Source organism: Lucilia sericata, unplaced genomic scaffold, assembly GCF_015586225.1.
Source record: "Lucilia sericata isolate MDLA Ls3-8-SP2 unplaced genomic scaffold, ASM1558622v1 Contig000031F_arrow, whole genome shotgun sequence".
Classification (NCBI taxonomy): Eukaryota; Metazoa; Arthropoda; class Insecta; order Diptera; family Calliphoridae; genus Lucilia; species Lucilia sericata.
The window spans coordinates 852,247-870,159 of NW_023994069.1; the positions used below are offsets into that span (position 1 = coordinate 852,247).

The window sequence follows — 17,913 nt, forward strand, 5'->3', positions numbered from 1 at the left end:
CTTGTTTTTTATATTTATTTATGTTATAAACATCTTAGTAAAGCGATAGTTTCCATTTATAAAAATTTTGATCTATTGTTAGTTTTATTGCTTGGCAAATGAGTAATACTGGGGCTATTAAAGTCAATGTGGTTTGAGGCACAGATCATAATTAAATAAACTAATCATTAACAGCTGCTCTCAACAGTATTGGACCTTGGGTCGACATATGTATGTTGTCTATAGTATTTGAATGTACTTTTGGGGTTAATGACTAAAGATTTTGTAGAAGTAAGCGCCAAAAGAAAATAGAGGAGAAAAGTTGTTATAAAGTATTTTACGAGCAATAAAAAACGATTACGAAGAGCAAGCAATGGTATTTGAAATCCGGCCAAATACTATCAAATACAAATAAGACTGCCTTATAGCCCCGACTACTATTTGTTTCCATTGATGTAGAACACTCTCACTGTAATGCGCTTTACTTTAGAACAGAGTATCCGAAATTGTTTGAATCCTTCTTGACTTAAAAAATTGCCAGAATCCATATGATGCACACTGGGCCAGAGATCCCATTTTTTGGAAAAAATCCATTTCAGGTAAAGAAAACATTTTCAAAAATATTATATAATATTCACATGAGTCAAAAATATTTACATGAAATGATAGTTAACAGATGAAAGTGGTGCTTAAAATAAAAATGAAAATTATTAGTAATTTGAAGATGATTATTAAAAATTTGTTATTTAAACCTTAAAAATATGATTTTTTTTCCCAAAAACTTTAAGTTTCAAAACCTAGTGCCAAGCAGTGCCAGAGGATATTTTAATGGTTATAGCACCAATTGATGCCTTGATATGTTCTCTGACCAGAATTTTGCGACCGTTCATAAACTTAAGAGTTATTGCCGATAATATAAAAATAGTCGCTGAAACTTAATTTTTAGTAATATATCATTTTGATAATAAAATTGGCAGATATTAGTCTCAAATTTGACAAATTCAATAAGGGGGCAGTATCTATTTAACGCCTTTTTATATTTATAAGTTATATTAACTATTGTCGAATGTCCGATATTTAGGGAGTTTCATAGCAGGGGATGTTCGCGTAAAGCTACGATGGAGGAAATTTTTTATAGAGCCATGGATACATCCGATCAAAAAATATCTACGGAAAGCTTACGTTTTAGAATAGACCGAAACAAACATTTACCACTCCCATAAGTGTCATTAATCTTCTAGCTATACCCGAAATTTCAAAAGTAAAAAATGAAGAGAATGATTGGAATCTACTAAAACAATTTAACGGATTAAGTAACTTGGAACTTATGACTGAAAAGGATTAATTTATTAAAAATTTATTTCCCTAATGAATTTCTATAATTATTTTTATTTATTATTATTAATATTATTTCGCATTTTTATTTACCATATGTATAGTAAATTATTTATTATTACATTTCTAATAAAAAACAAAAAAAAAAATAATAATAATAATCAACTACCACTTAATTAGAAAATTTTCATATTACTAATTTTGCATATGGGATTTTCATTTTTTTTTTTAGTTTTTAGCAAAAAAATTAAGATTCATAATTATCAAGTTATCTTAATTATATATTTTCAGTAATAGTTATATATAATAACAATAAATAAAAATTGATGACCGCCATATCCGCCATTTTGAATATATCAAGTATTTCAAATTTAATTAAGGTATGGTTTTATGCCCGTAATACATAAGCCAACGATTTCATACCATCTTCATCTTAAAAACTGGTAAGAAATTAAATATTTAATTTTTTCTTATGTTTGATCCGATTGATCAATTTTCAAAATCAGACTTCATATTTGTAATCAGTGACCATAGGTCTACAAAATGTGTTCAATAAAAAATTATTAATTGAATTTTTAAAAATTTTGACCGACATTTTGGATCCGCCATTTTGAATTTTTACGTAATCAGTGTCACCGAAAACCTTATATGTGATATTTATTTATTTCATATATCCACTGCTCTAATTATGGCCAAAAAATGGGATCTCTAGCCCAGTGTGTGATGGCAGAAAGTTGGGAAAATATCACATATATGGTTATACACCATATCTTACTTATGATTCAATAATCTGGTGGATTTCTTTGGACAAAAAGTGCTTGGGTAAAAGTGGTACTATGAGCACTATGTCAACCAAGGATCTGGAAACGTTGCTAGTTAATCCACCAACTTAAATATATGTATAAGATATGAGCCGAGTCTTTACTTTAGGCAAACTATGTATACTGGATGTGCCGATCGCATAATACACCTAATATATCGGCATATTAGAGCAAACAACCATAGAAGTCCATTGCTACAAGGATGGCAAAACGGGCCCAGATACTATATTGAAGACCCAGAAACATACTACCGTTTACCTTATCACAACACTAGATTCCAGGCAGAAGTCCAAGCAATAGAGAATCCATAAATTAGATTAGAAAAGCGCTAACAGGGGTTAACATATTTACCGACTAGCAGAAGACAATTAGGTCGATATCTGGTGATAAGGTTAAATCTAAGACCGTATTAGATTGTAAGAAAACTTTAACCGAATATTCTCCCAGAAACTGCATAACAGGCATAACCAAAGAGGGAATATACTTGCATTAATTAGAAGTGACCTCGAGGTAGTTAATCTGATGAAAACAGTTCGACACAATGAGGGCTGAGTTAAAAGTATGGGCAAGAGCATCACCTAATGAAACGGTGATTAGAACTACAAAAATCCTATGGGCTGACCCTAACGAGAACAGGACGAGAAGATCCCTCAAAATGAGTCTGAGATTAGTATGAATGTATTGTATTTTGAGTGAAATGACAAATGTAGAGCATGTGGAGAGGGACAAATGTAGAGCATGTGGAGAGGGCGGTGACACTCTGGAGCCTTTTCTTTTTCATTGTAAGGCTTTCGTGAACATTAGATTCAAATATTCTGGATATAACAATCCCTCGCGTACACTGATTAGAACATTTTTAGGAATTGCGTCCAGGAAATTGAACTTTGGTCAATAATACCTACATTGGACATTTAAGATTTTTTTACCAGCAAAAATTTCCTTAAAAAGGAGCGCAGAACAGGCCCGATAGTGGCCTATATGTATGTTTTCGGATATGATGTATACATCAACCTAACCAAACCTAAAGTTGCTAAGAGGGATAAGAGAGGATTCAAAGTTTTTACTGGAGTTGTTCTCTCGTAAATACATTTTGAAACGTCTGAGTCAAAATGTTATTTGCAAATATTAGAGCCAATTTCATAATAAAATCATTATTTTTTATTGTTAATATTAATTCATCTTAATTATATTAATTATGCTAAAAATATTACAAAGTGTTAAACAATGTACAGAAAAATATTAAAGAATTTTAAACAAAAATGTATACTTATATTAATTAGGATTTGTACTTTAAAATCGTATTTACATATTTAAATATAATACAGATACATATACAAAGAAAGATATACACACACACATACTCTTATCAATTGAGTGCGTGTGGGTGTACAAGGTTCTGTTCGGTTCCACTTTTCATTTAAACAATCGTTCGTTCATTTACATTGCAAAAAAAAAAAACAAAACAAGAACAACAACAGGATAAAATGGAAATGAAATTGTAAAACAACAGCAAAAGCAACTACAACAACAACGAGCATAAACCAGCAACAACGATGACGACGACAACAACAAAAAATTAACAATAAGAAATAATACATAATGTCGTTAAAGTGGAGCTCTTCAATTATAAACCAATCCCAAATTTAGAAAGCCTTTTATTGGTTTCACCCTTGGCTCTATCTATTTGAAATGAACCTTTATTTATGTATCTGATGGGTACCAGTACGCCGTCGCAGGAATTTTGCAACCCTTGGTTAGTATTTCGAAAATCATTTGAATCTGTTCTGTGGTTGGCTGGAGTGCCTGCAAAAAATTCTGTTAATATGTTCGCTTAGAATTGAATCAAATCTTTGTTGATATACAATTTTTTATTTTTTTGTTGTTGTTATTGTTCACCAACAAAATACAATACAACACAATACAATATTTGAGTACAATGCATTTTCATTGGGAAAAATACATTAAAAATTCCATGTTTCATAGTGTGTAATATTGATAAGAATACAAATATACTCACTCATACAAACACATACTCTTACATTTATATACAAAATATACATACATATAAAAGCATCTACATAATATACACACAAACATATATACCTACTTACATACATTGTATATCATGCATATATAATGTACTCTAGGTATGTTTGTATGTATAATACATATATACACACACAAATATAAAGTTTATATGTATGTAAGTATGTTGAAGTGTACATTAGATCTGCCCAACAATATCTATTTTTAGTCACAGAATATGCCTGAAACTTTGAAACACTAAAGCAAATACAAACTGGGGGATAAAATGGGCCTGGGGTTCTATATCGAAGAACTAGAAATATACTACCGTCTATATGCTTCCAGGCAGAAGTCGGAGTAATAATGGAATGCGTAAATTGAATTAGAATAAATATGGCGCCAACAGGGGTTAACATATTTGCCGACAGCTAGAAGGCAATAAGGCCGATATCATTTGATAAGGTTAAATCTAAAATCTTATTGAATTGTAAGAAAGCTTTAACGGAAAACTCTCTAACAGGTAGTGCGTAGTTAACTTGACTAACGCAAAACCATTCGACGCATAGAGGACAGAAACGGTGGGAGATCCGCTTGAAGCCTCCTCAAAATGAGAAAGTCTAAGGTTATATGATGGTACATATTTTGAGTGAATACACAGGATTACGGTCTCAAGTTGAGACTCTCAACTATACAAAATTGGATGTGCGGTTTTAGACGAGTGTAGATCGTGTGATGAGGTCAGTGAAACTCTGGAGCACTTTCTTTGTCATATTCTAGCTTTCTTCGAAATTAGAGCAGTGATGGAAAAATTCTTAGGAATTACGTTCAGGAAACTAAGTTTCTAAACATTGGGCGATAGTACATACCTTCATTGATCACTATATAAGGTTTATGTTTATACCAACAAACATTTAGCATGAAAAGCAGCGCTTAACAGCCCCGATAGGATTTGATGTAGTATACAACCTCCTATTAACCTAAGCTAATGAATAACCCAATTCTCTTATTAAAGGACATGTCTAATGTACAGATAGTACCAAAATAGTACTTTAAAGTTTGTGTACGAGAGTGTTATTTTTGTTTCATATAAAGTTATTTTTTATTTTATTTTTGAAACACATACCCAATCGTTTTATATTCCAATCCTAATACAAATATAAATTTTTTTAGGGACATTATTTGTTCATAATAATGCTCAAAACGTAAGAATGTAAGAATACAATTGCAAAAGAAAAAGCATTGTTTAAGTATTTATTCTAAATGTGAACATTTCTAAGGAAATGAAAACATACATCCAATTTGTCAATTTTAATTGTTAGTATTCAAAAATTTATAAAATTTGCTTTAGTTCTAGAATTATTAAGCCTCATATTATTATTAAATTTGTCTATACATACATGTATATGTACATATATATTTTCCAATAGTTCCTAGAAGAAACATAATAGCTTAACCAATTCTTTGCATTTTGGAATATCTAAAGCTATGTTTTTGATTTCCTGCCAAATATAGTCTGGTTCTAGTACTTTTGCGTCAGGTATTAGCTATTCTACCTCTTCTGCGGCTACCCTGCAGATACAGAGCTGAACTTGATTGGACTTAGGGTATGTCCTGCTGCATGGCACGAATGTAGAAGTGCTTTACGTAAACACTTGCCCTTAAGGCCTTATTTCACGGTGGACTTTTTCAACTACTGGGTGAGCTTTTGCAACGACTCGCCACCGCCCCATTGTGCTTCTTACCCAGCGGTGGCAATTTACGTATATGGAATTTCCGGTCCAGTATACGTGCACTAATCTAATCTCTGACCATTGCTGACCTGTTGCTTAACTTCCGAGATGCAAAACATAACTTCCGTTTACAACCAGGCAGATGGAATGGCCTCTGTTGAGTTGGCAACAGCACCTAGACACGTAACCGGTAGACCGAAGTACGAATCCGTCAATAAGCTGTTCATACAGACTTACTCACAGTGATACACTGTGGTAATTCTGGTATGAACAGAGTTTATTCTGATCATACCTGGACAAGGAAGGAAAATTCAATGGTATCACTTGTATAAGATACCTTTCATCCATCATCATTCATAAGAGAACAACGGGAGGGCAAGGCCCGTAGACTTCACCGTGCATCAGTCTTTTAACCGTAACTCAGTCTTCCCGCGAATTTGGGTTTAAACCACAGCCACTACGTGGATCCCGGATGAACCTCAACCAACTGACCAGCCAGGACAAGTCCTGCGGGCAACTAGCCACCCGTAGTATCAGATTATGTGGTTCTCTGGCTAGACCCCATGTCAAATCATACAAGGACTAGTCAAGGAGTTAAGTGACATCACTAGTCCCGGCAGACTAGAGGTACCGGTAGCACATCTTTACCCCAGGATTGCAATACACCAAGATGAGGGTATTACATCAAGAAAACATGCCTCGGGGCGATATGCTGAGTGGCAGTCCATAAAACTGTGTTGGTGATGGCATCGATTAATAAAGGCTTGCAAAGCCTGCAATTCTTTGTTGACTGCATTCCAAGTTTCGCCACCGATTTTATGCTGGCGTTAAGTATTCTAATTTTGGCTCCATATGTTATAAATGGACCTCTATATCTTCTTAAAAGCGTTCCTTATTAATTCGGAAAGTGATGTCTTCAGCTGTTCCACTTTTGGCAGTAATGAGGCTGTCTAGATAACAAAATAAGTGATCATTATCTAATGGAATGCCGCCTATAAATATTGTTTGGGCATTGTATGTGTCTATGAGTTTTACCTTGTTTAACATCGTTCAACATATCAGTTATGTCATAGACCTATGTACGTAAAGTCTCTAAGTTTGGCTTGTAGTCCCCATGTTATTTTGAGATATGCACATCATTACGATGTTAAGAACGATGTTGTTCTTCACTAAAATTTGGCTGCGTTGTTGCTGTTCATGGAGTATTCGGCAAGTTGTGCCGTCGTGCATGCTTTTTAGTTAGATGGATCGGTGTGCTCTAAAACCAGCCTGTGATTCCACTCTAATTCCAAATAGAGAGATTGCCTTTCTTTGGTAACAGACTTGTAATTCCCTCCTTGATTTCAGATGGCAGTATTTCGATATTCCAGAAATCTGATATGAATAGATGCAGTAGTTCAGCGCGTAGTGTACAGTCGGCTTTCAATAAATCTTTAGGTATGTTGTCAGGACCAGGTGCTTTATTGGACTTCAGGGATACAATCTCAGATAATATTTCGGAGATACTAGGATGTGCGGTATTGAATTGTTTGTCCGCCTGGTATTGGAGGCAGGTGCATATGCTCTCCGGTGCGGAAAAGAGTTTTGTGTAATATTCCTTACAAATCTTAATTTGCTGCTCTTTAGAGATAGTAATTTCACCGTTGCCATTCATCAAATGTTTGGTGGTGGAGAATGTGGAGTTTGTTAAATAACGCACTGTTCGGAAGAGGTACCGACTTGGATGGTTATTTGCTGCTTAGTTGCAATTTGTTTGCTCCATATCCATCCTTGTGTATTTAATGATCTTGTCTAGTCTGACGTATACTTGTTGAGCTAGATCTTTCGCAGTCTAGGTTTTGACACAGTTTACTCCGTTTTTCTTCTTTTTACGCTTGTTTATAAGATTTCATGTATTATCCGTCAACCATGGCTTCCAGTGGTTGGTTCTGTAATCTATCTGTTCTTCTGTGTATCTTATAAGGACATTTTTGATGTGGGTCATTTAACATGCTCACTGTCTTGTTCTTTTTGGTAGGAGCCCATGATGACCTTAGTCTGCTCGTGTCAAATTTCTTCTGGTGACGCTTTTTTATTTCTTTATGGCCGATATTATCAAATTATGGTTGCGAATAATAGGTGGTGATCACTGGATATGTCGGTGCAGTATTTGTTTCGCACATCCAGCAGACGCACGCCATTTTTGCTAATGGCGATGTGATCAATTTGCTTTTCGGTTGCGCGATCAATAGATACCTACGTCACCGCTTATGAGGAAGAGTGTGCCTCCAACGACAAGACTGTGTAAAGATCGATAAGAATTCGCCGTTTTCGGTCATGTATACATTTCCGTGGCGTCACATTGTCGACTCTACATATGTAAGTGGAGTCGATTACGAAGTAATGCAATAATCAATTAACGACCATAATCGAAGTCAATTTAGCACTACATAGTCCAAACTATAAACATTTCTTTAGGCATATTCGTTGGGAGTACTAATGCAAAATATATACATACATTTTAAAATTGCAAATTTATTTTGCCGATGAACTAAAATGTGTTTGCATTAAATATTTCCTTTAGGATTATTGTGACAAAAACGTTTTGATTTATAAACCTTTGAGAAAAGTTTATGAATAAGACCCTAAATATGTAAAATTTTGGGCATACCTCAACCTTCATGACAAGGGTATATATAAGTTCATCTGAATTCTTTAACAACTCTATTAATAATTCCAATATAATTCTATTAACCTCTAGATACACATTTTGAGAAACTATATAAATAAACTAAACTTTAATATCGGTGGGAACACCTTTACCATATAAATGTGGCCACTCTATATCACGCGCCCACCTGAATTGCTTCATTCCATTCATGTGGTGCAATCAAATAATGTTTTTGCCAATAAATTACAAGAATTTTTAATTGGTTAAACTTATAAACATACATAAATATCCATTAGAATAGAAATCTGTCGATTCAATTAAAAAAAACAAACTGTTCATAATTATTAAATATTTGAATAACATTGACAAAAGAAACAAAACATTTTAATGATAATACGGTTAATTTTTCAACTGTCTTCCTTGTGGAAAGACAGTAGTTGAACAATTTTATATGGACATGTCATAGACGAAATCTTATCAATTATATGAATTTTATTAATATTTTATACACTTTACCTTATGTATTAAATCGACCGATAAGCCTTACTTTCTTCCTACTTGAAACCTTGGAAAGTATAGTCGGTAGCATGGTTAAATGCAGTATTCCAGACAGAGGCTTCAAATATCGGTGGAAACCACGTTGAAGGAAATTGTCTCATATATAGGTGAATCCTTCCATGGAAAACTATAAACTGGCGGTCTCAGGCGCCTTACACCAGTTTTATGTTGAACAGATGCTCCGTAAATACCGTAAAACGGTATTTCGCGGTACACCACATTTTGTCCCCTTTACTTTGGGTGACATGATTATAGCCACCTGAGGACCCTATTCGAACAAGAACTTAGACCAGTCTACTATGCAGACGTTGTCTTAATACTTCTAAGGGAAAGGATCAAAAATACGGCCTTGAGCTGGGCTCAACCTAAATCTTAACTCGGCGAAGACGAAAATCTTTTTTTCCACAAGAAAGACAAAAAATTCGAAGTTCATTGAACCCTATTTCCGGTAACCAACAGAGTTAAGTACTTAGGTGTAGTATTTGACCGGAACTTAAAATTGAGGATAAGATCAACAACACATGCATTAATTGTGTCCTACTATGACACATCAACAAGTCACATCGGTGCTTGGCGATATGTATGTGAAACACATGCATTAATTGTATCCTACTGTGACACATTGGCTTTATAAAACGTAATTAGATCAATTCTAAGTTATGCTTCAATAATCTGGTGGACTTCTTTGGACAAAAGTGTCAACCAAGCTACATTCTATGTATAGTGGATACATTGGAAGGCTATAGAAAATAATTGCACGTGCCCGATCACTTATCAGACACAGAATACATCGGGCATTTTGAAACACTGATCCCTGGTATAATGTCATGGTCAAGCGGAACATTAAAACAAATTTGGGGACAAAGCTGGCCGGGGGTTCTGTAAAGACTCTGAAGACCTAATCATAACACTATCTTCAAAGCAGAAATCCGTGCAATAACGGAATGCGTAAATTAGATTAGAATAAATATGGTGCCAACAGGAGTATACATATTTACAGACAGCCGGAAGACAATTGGGAGATATTAGGCAAGGTTTTGCTCGGGAGTAGTCGCCAATGAAAGAGCGAATGTACTAGCTTTAAGGGAAAGGCTCCAATATGGTACGTATTCTGAGTGGACACACAGGATTACGGACACAAAATAGGACGTGCGGATTCAGAAGAATATAGGCTTTTGTCAAAATATGATCCAAATATATTGGGATATATATATAACATCCCTCATGAACACTGATTGGAAAATTCTTCGGTTTTATCAACAAACTAATTCCATTAAATGAAGACCGCAACAGTCCCGATAGTGGCCTAGGTGTATTTCATCGGATTTGATGTGGTATACATACTCCCATCAACCTAACCATTATAGATAACAAAGGAGTATATGAGTTTATGTGTTTACCATATGTATATGTACAGACACATATAACTTTAAAATCTCGTTTGAAAATTTGATTACTATAACAAGTTAACATTTTTGACATGTTAGTTTCTTTATTTAATTAGTTCCTTTCCATTAAGTGTCCACATTAATATGACCATTGACTGTGCGTACAGTACAGGATGTTAAGTAAATGAAACATTAATTGCAGAAAACACTAATGAGTAATTTTCAAGTAGTTTAAATATTTACACAATTGTAATTTGCCAACAAAAGCAACAGTAACAACAACAAAATAACAATATTTGTAATAAACAACAACAATAAACGAACAAAAAAGAAAACAAATGTACGGACACATACATATGTTTGTATATAGTGTTGTTAAAGCAAACCTGGACGAAAGTGCTTCGCAAACAACATTACAGAGTGAAATCTATTGTCAACCATTAATAATTTTTAACAACAATGAATAATAATAATACGTTCAGTAAGCATCTGTTATTATTCCAAACAAATCAAAACAAGTGCAGTAGGGCAACAATTGTATGTATGATGATACTCTCATATATATATACACACATACTCATACGGGCCTTCACTTACACGCATACATACGAATACATCCTGACTCACTCTTACACTTTGTCTCGAAGGAAATGAAAGCAACAAACAAAGGAAACACAAATAAAAACACATTCAAATAAACTTGCTCACACAAATCTTCATAAATTGAAATTGCGGCTGAGGATGAAATTGAAAGGGAGGGGTGCGTTAAATGGGAAAATGATACACTTTATTTTTACGCGTTGTACACAATCATAAAACAACAAATTGCCACATAAATACGGGGTGGTTTGCCACGTAATAGATTTTATTTAGTTTTTTTTTCTGTTACTTTTAAAACAAATTTGTTTTCCTGTACGTTTCCCCCTTTCTTTCAATATTTTTATTATCGGTGTTTGTTGCTTGTATGCTGTATTGTAAGTAGTAAGCGAAGGAGCAAGGGGTTTATCATAAAACACCATTTCTCACTCCAGACACTCATCTCATCTGCAGCATTTTACCAGCTTATGCAGTAAGTAGTTATAAAGTAGATTTGTATCTCATATCCAACACCACAACGGGCACTTATTCTGGTCGACAAACAATGTGCAACAGCTTTTCATTTTTGATGTTTATCGTTTAGAATCGACCTTTATTTTGAAGGCATTAAAAATCACATAAAATAAAGTTATATTGAGCGATGCTAAATGAAAAGGGCATTGTATATTTAAAATTATTAAATATGACTACAAAGTTTATTTATTGTTACAATATTTAGACAACTATTCACTTATAAGACATATGTATGTTTATTGGGTGTATAATTAAAAAAATACAAAATGTTAATGTGGCGTCTAGCTCTATCCCACTATTATATTTTATAACCACAGGATGATCTACCTTTCGAGACATACAAAGTACATGAGCTATATAATATCTGACCTTTTCAGTACCGTTTCTTAAAGTCCGGCAATTTTCAGAATATATGTGAAGCACTACTCGACGACTATCGACAACCACAATGATGGTACGCCAATACATTGTTTATTACTCACAATATACCCTGACAAAGAATGAAATTTTATCGATAACACATAAATAGGATACGGTACATCAATCACCATTACAACTCTTTTATTCGACACAGTCATAGAGAAAATGATCCGTTCGGGAGACACATCACCAAAATCATCTGATATCAACTCATTCCCTTCATTTAGTCCCACAGTCACAACCTCTTAGAAATCCTATTGTCTCGGCAACAGCACCAAACTTATATCGAAATATACACCCCTTTTCTGCATTCAGTAACGCATCGATCAGAAAGGATGTATTCCAATAAAAGTCAGAAGTTGAGTCTTTCGGTCACCATGAGATGGCCTAATGCTTTACTCTTTTCTATTTTCTTTCTAAGTTTAGCAATCGATTCTGAACCTTTTTCTCTTTTAACAAAGTTTGTACAAAAATCGATTTACCTATGATTTAGGTTAGTATCGCACTGAATCTCACTAACACCTTTTGCCGAAAAAATTTGCAAAGTATTTTTAGACGAACAAAGAAAAATTATAGGAAATACTTACATAATTCACTACCAATTTAATATTAATTTAATAAATTACAAATGCATAATATTAAAGTGGAAATATGAAATAAACAACATGTTTCTAAATTTGTTTAATTATAAAGGTTTTTTAATAATGTTGATTTTTTTAAGTGAATCTAGAATTTAAGACCCCTGGGGTAGTGTAGTAGTTCATTTAAAGTCAGTAGAGTCAGTTAAAGTGTATAGTTGTGTAGAAATACAGACGGACGGACTGACACTGTTGCTAATAAGATTCTGGGTTAACATATTGTTAAAGTAGTTAACGCACGCAGTGAAAACAAAAATCACCCTCTTGAATTTTACGCTATAATTTGTTGGTAGGTTTTTTTACATATTGTGGTCCCCGTGCAGTTCATTTAAAGTTATTTAGTGTTCGTGTGTCTGTAAGTTGAAAATAAAACTAAGGTACACTTTTGGGAAACATTAGATTGTATGGCAGAATCAACCTGCGGCAGACGAGCAAATCTAATACATAGTACAAGAACGTACCCGTTACACGTTCGATTGCAATAAAAGAACAACAACATTGACCGACGGCAAGGGCAAAAAGAAGCAACATGGGACGACGACAAGTGTAATGAGAAAATAAATGTGTGTGTGTGGATGTGTAGCTACTTGTTTCTTGCATTTTTTTGTTAACAACATGCGTAACAAGCATGGAACAGGTTACTGAGACATTAACATGTATACACAGATAGATGGATGGATGCATTAAGCACATTATCCGGGGTTATAACCTCACAGCGTTAATGGTGGTAGTAGCATTGAGCTTACACGGCTACATAAACATATTTACGTACATACAGCATTAGGATGAGTAAACAAAGGTGGGTTAAAGGGATGCAAAATATTATGATTTATTTTTATTACAGCGGGTAAAGTGGTGTTTTACGAGCAAAAAAAAAACATACAAATGCGAAAAGTAGTAAAAAACAGGAAGAAAAAGAACACTGTTATAGACTATTAGACAAAATAATGCTCAGAGTTTCTTAAACATTTAATTGTAATTGTATTTAATTTAATATTACGAACTTCGCATAATGACGCAGTAATTTAACCCAATATATGATTTGTGCTGTTTAACCTATCCAAATGTGGTAGAAATTACTTTTTTTTATATAAGTCATCGGCTCGGAAATAGTAACTCCTGATTGCACTAGAAAGATGTAAGTATGAGTCTTTGGTCTTGTCTCTTTCTTACTCCTCATATTATGCGAAAACTTTTGATTTTATAGCATGAAATAGACTCTTTCCATCTTTGCTCTTTGAAAGAACATTTGTAAGTAATGTGAATATGATAGAGGCAATTACATGTTTAAGGAAAATACTTTTATCGTGGAACAACTTTAACTGCTAAATTAGTAAATTTACCTTCTCGCTTATGCCGCCTAAAATTATATGGAGACTTTTTATTTCGCTACAAGCGATATACTCTTTCTTCCTTTGTTCCAATATCTTTTGAAGTCTCACAAAGAACCAAAAGGACTTACGAATGTTTTGAATCACCCTGTCAAACCTTGATGGAATTATCACCAATCTGTAATTTCAATAAATCAAATCTGAATATACAATATGGGCTGTTTCGTGTCAAATGAACCAACTTAAAAAATCGATTTGGATGAAATTTGCACCAAGGTTAATACAATTGGTTAATAGGCCAGACACAAATTTTCAGCTCTATCGTTTAACAACTGCCGGATTTAGATGGAATCGAAGTGGGACATTTTGGTCATACAAGGTGTTTTTCAAATGAATGTAACTTTTCACCTATTGGTCCTAGCAAAAAATGCCCACAGAAGCTTAGATAGATTTAAATCCTTTTTGATCCAGTTACATTTTCACATAAAGTTTTAGAATCACTGGCGTACAGGTTAATGCTAAAGTTGTTAAATCGACGGGTGGATTTGCACTTGCTGTCTTCATTTTTGCTTTCATTTATATTGGTATTGCTGTGGGAATTCCTCTGGGATTGTCTAACAAATTGTATACATTCATTGCTATAAAAAACGACTTACACGAACAAAAGCTGTAGCAAATTTTAGCTCTACAAGTAACAACAGGCAGGCACATCTTCCGCAAAAGTACTTGTCGCTTAATTTTGTTGTTGTTGTTTCTTACATAAAAAAGGAATGAGCAGCAGAACAACCCAAATAGTTGTTATTAAATCGAAATATAATGTTTTGTTACTGGTGAATTTTTTTATTTCCGTTTTTTGCTTCCATCTCCTTTATATGTTTTTGAGGAAGTAGTGTATATTGAAATTGCATTAATGTGTAAAATTTTTTTTGTTTGTTTATTTATTTCAGTTGTTGTTTTACCCTCTTTTTGTGTCATTACCATCTCAATTCAAACCCATATCAATTCCTAATTTGTCTGTCTGGTTGTTTTTCCGTCCGTCTGTCTATCTATCTGTGTGCTTGGTTGCCTTTTTTTCGTCGTCCCTTTTTTATATTTTCTAATTTTTAATGTGTGATTCATGCTTTGTGCTGTTTTTATTTTTGGTTAATGGAAATCTGCGTATAATCCTGCTCGAGTTGATAAGATGGGCGGGATAAACTAGTTATTGCCATTAATACGATCAATTTGATGTGCATTTCGGTGTAAGTAAATAACAACCTTATTGAAAACATTAAAGCTTAGCGAGTACTTAACATGATGTACTACTCCAAACTCTACAACAACCATGACGAAGAGGTCATGATGAGGAAATAATATGTATGTATGTTTGTATGTTTAAGTAAATAATGCGATGAATGTTTTTCAATTCCATTTTCTACCCCTGCCACCGCTTACTGCTTATAATTTCTTTTACTGCTTTGTCTTACCTTTGATGTGCTGATAAGTGTTTCTTTTTATTTTTGGTTTTGGGAGTTTGGACATTAAGATCTTTTTTAAAAGGTTTAAATACTTTTGAGATGTTAAAGTTTTTGTTGTACATTCTGTTTAGCTTCTTTGATTGCATATACATATATATAGCGTTACATTTGTACATCCATACAAACATAAACGTATTTACGCTTTAATGGAAAGCAACTGACAAGATCTAAAGTTCTCGTCAGATTTTTCAATAAAAATAAGCTTCTTGTACAACAACTTAAATTTACTTACATCTGCTTATTTGTAGCTGTATGAATGGTTTGTATATAGGAACATTACCTCATAAGAGTGAAATGGAAAACACTGAAAGTGTTTTAGCCTTTTTATGCCATTGAGCCATATAGTCGAGTTAAGTTGAGTCTTTAAGTGCATTAAATGTTTAAGTTTGAAATAGATACATGCAGGTAGTACTATATATAAAATCTATTATCGGTTACTTGTCAACATACATTAACGTTTCTTTTTTGTTGCGAATTTTGCCCTTAAAATCATGTCCGATATTTAAATAATTTTATTTCACATATAATTTAAAAGAAAAAGGATTGAAGTTGATACAAATTTAGAAATAAAAAGTGTTATGTTCAGCGATAGGTTATTTAATAATAATGTAATTGGTTTTGAATGTTAACTGATTTTCTATGTTAGAATAAAATAATTATAATATCAAACGAATAAAGGTCTTAACAATTCTATTGTTTACAAACTGAAGCTAAGTCGCGTTACCTGTCCTAAGCTTTCGTATTATCGGTTTTGGTGTAATTGACAGAAAATTAAAACCATTTATGTAAAATTTTAAACATTAGAGGAACACTTCTCGCGATCCTTGGATATCGATTACTAACAAACATTATATTTGTATTTATATAGATTTTTTAAATAAGTTTTAAAAGATGGCAAACTAAGGAGATATTCCCAATCAGCCCATAATCGGTCAAAGCTCCCAAATAAAGCAATCTACTGAAAATAACTTGGGTTTAGTAAGGTTGTTGGGAGGATGCATACTACCTGCAATCCGACGAAATACACCTATGCCACAATTGTGCCTGTTGTGCGCTCCTTTTTATGGAAAATGTTTGTTGGTAAAAACAAAAACCTTATATTGAATGTATTATAGTCCAATATTCAGAAACTTAATTTTCTTAAATTCCTACAGAATTTCACTATCCTCTCTACATCTACATTTGACTGAATCCACACTTCCAATTTTGTATAGAGTCCCTGTAATCCTGTCTGTCCACTCAGAATACGTTCCATCATATCAACTTGAGACTTGCTCAATTTGAGGAGGATATTCATCCTGCTTTCGTTAGGTTCACCCCATAGGATCTTAGTGGTTCTACCTTATGAAATTCTCTCGCAAATATTTTTAATTCAGCCCTCGTTGGGAGAGTATTCCATTAGAGTTTTCTTACAATCCAATACGGTCTACTTTACTACATCGCTCACCGGTATCTCTTGGGTTCAATACAATTAGAAATTTTTGTCTTTCTTGTGAAAAGACAGATTTCAGTCTTTGCCTGCTTAATATTGAGGCCATATTCAGAGCCTCTTCAGCCCTTCAACACAAGTAATTTGGATACTTTCCCCTTAGAAGTATTACATCTGCATAGCAGACAGGTCTAAATGCTTTGCCGGTTTGGCTTCTTAGGAGGTTATTAATCGTGGTTGCCCAGAGTAAAGGGCACAAAATGACACCCTGCGGTTTACCACGAAATACCCTTTTCCTGATAGTTATATAGTACATATCGTAGCCTATTCACCTGTTCCAGTTACGGAGCACCCGATCAACAATAAAAGGATACATTTATTTACTTTATATTTAAAATTTTCATCAGGACTCTTATTTGTTTTTGTTTTATATATGTACATTAAAAAAATTATTGATTTTTGCTGTATACATGTAAATTAATCCAGTCCTTCGAAAAATTTATAGACTTTGAATGAGTTTTATTACATTTAAACCCGTTTCTAACGAATACTCGGTTACTACGAATTATTTTTCAAGTCCTGACATTTTGATAACTATTTCCATATAAAAAACATCTATAACGAACTCGGTTATACAAATTTAAATTTTACAGGTCCCCGAAATTCGTTATAAACGGGTTTTACTGTATATAAATATTGATATGATGATACAACTCCATATAATCTATTCTAATAGTAAAATTTTGAAAAAAAAGTTTTGTTTTTGAAATTTTGAAGACAAAAATTTAATTTTCCATAATTTCGAACTCAAATTTAAAATGCCAATTTAAAAGATACTAAAATAAAAGATACGTATTTATTTTTAAGTGCAGGTCTAATGTACATATGTATATTCATAAATACATAGCTACATACATACATATGTATATATTCTTAAAAGTCATATATATGTACATACATACACTGTAAAACAAAAGCAAAA

General features: G+C 33.3%; 1 protein-coding gene across 2 annotated transcripts in view; it reads right to left on the reverse strand.

Moving 5' to 3' along the window:
• Positions 1–17,913, reverse strand: part of LOC119611529 (inhibitory POU protein) — a 61,452-nt gene that overhangs the window by 10,975 nt on the left and 32,564 nt on the right. The gene's annotated exons all lie outside the window — the stretch shown is intronic.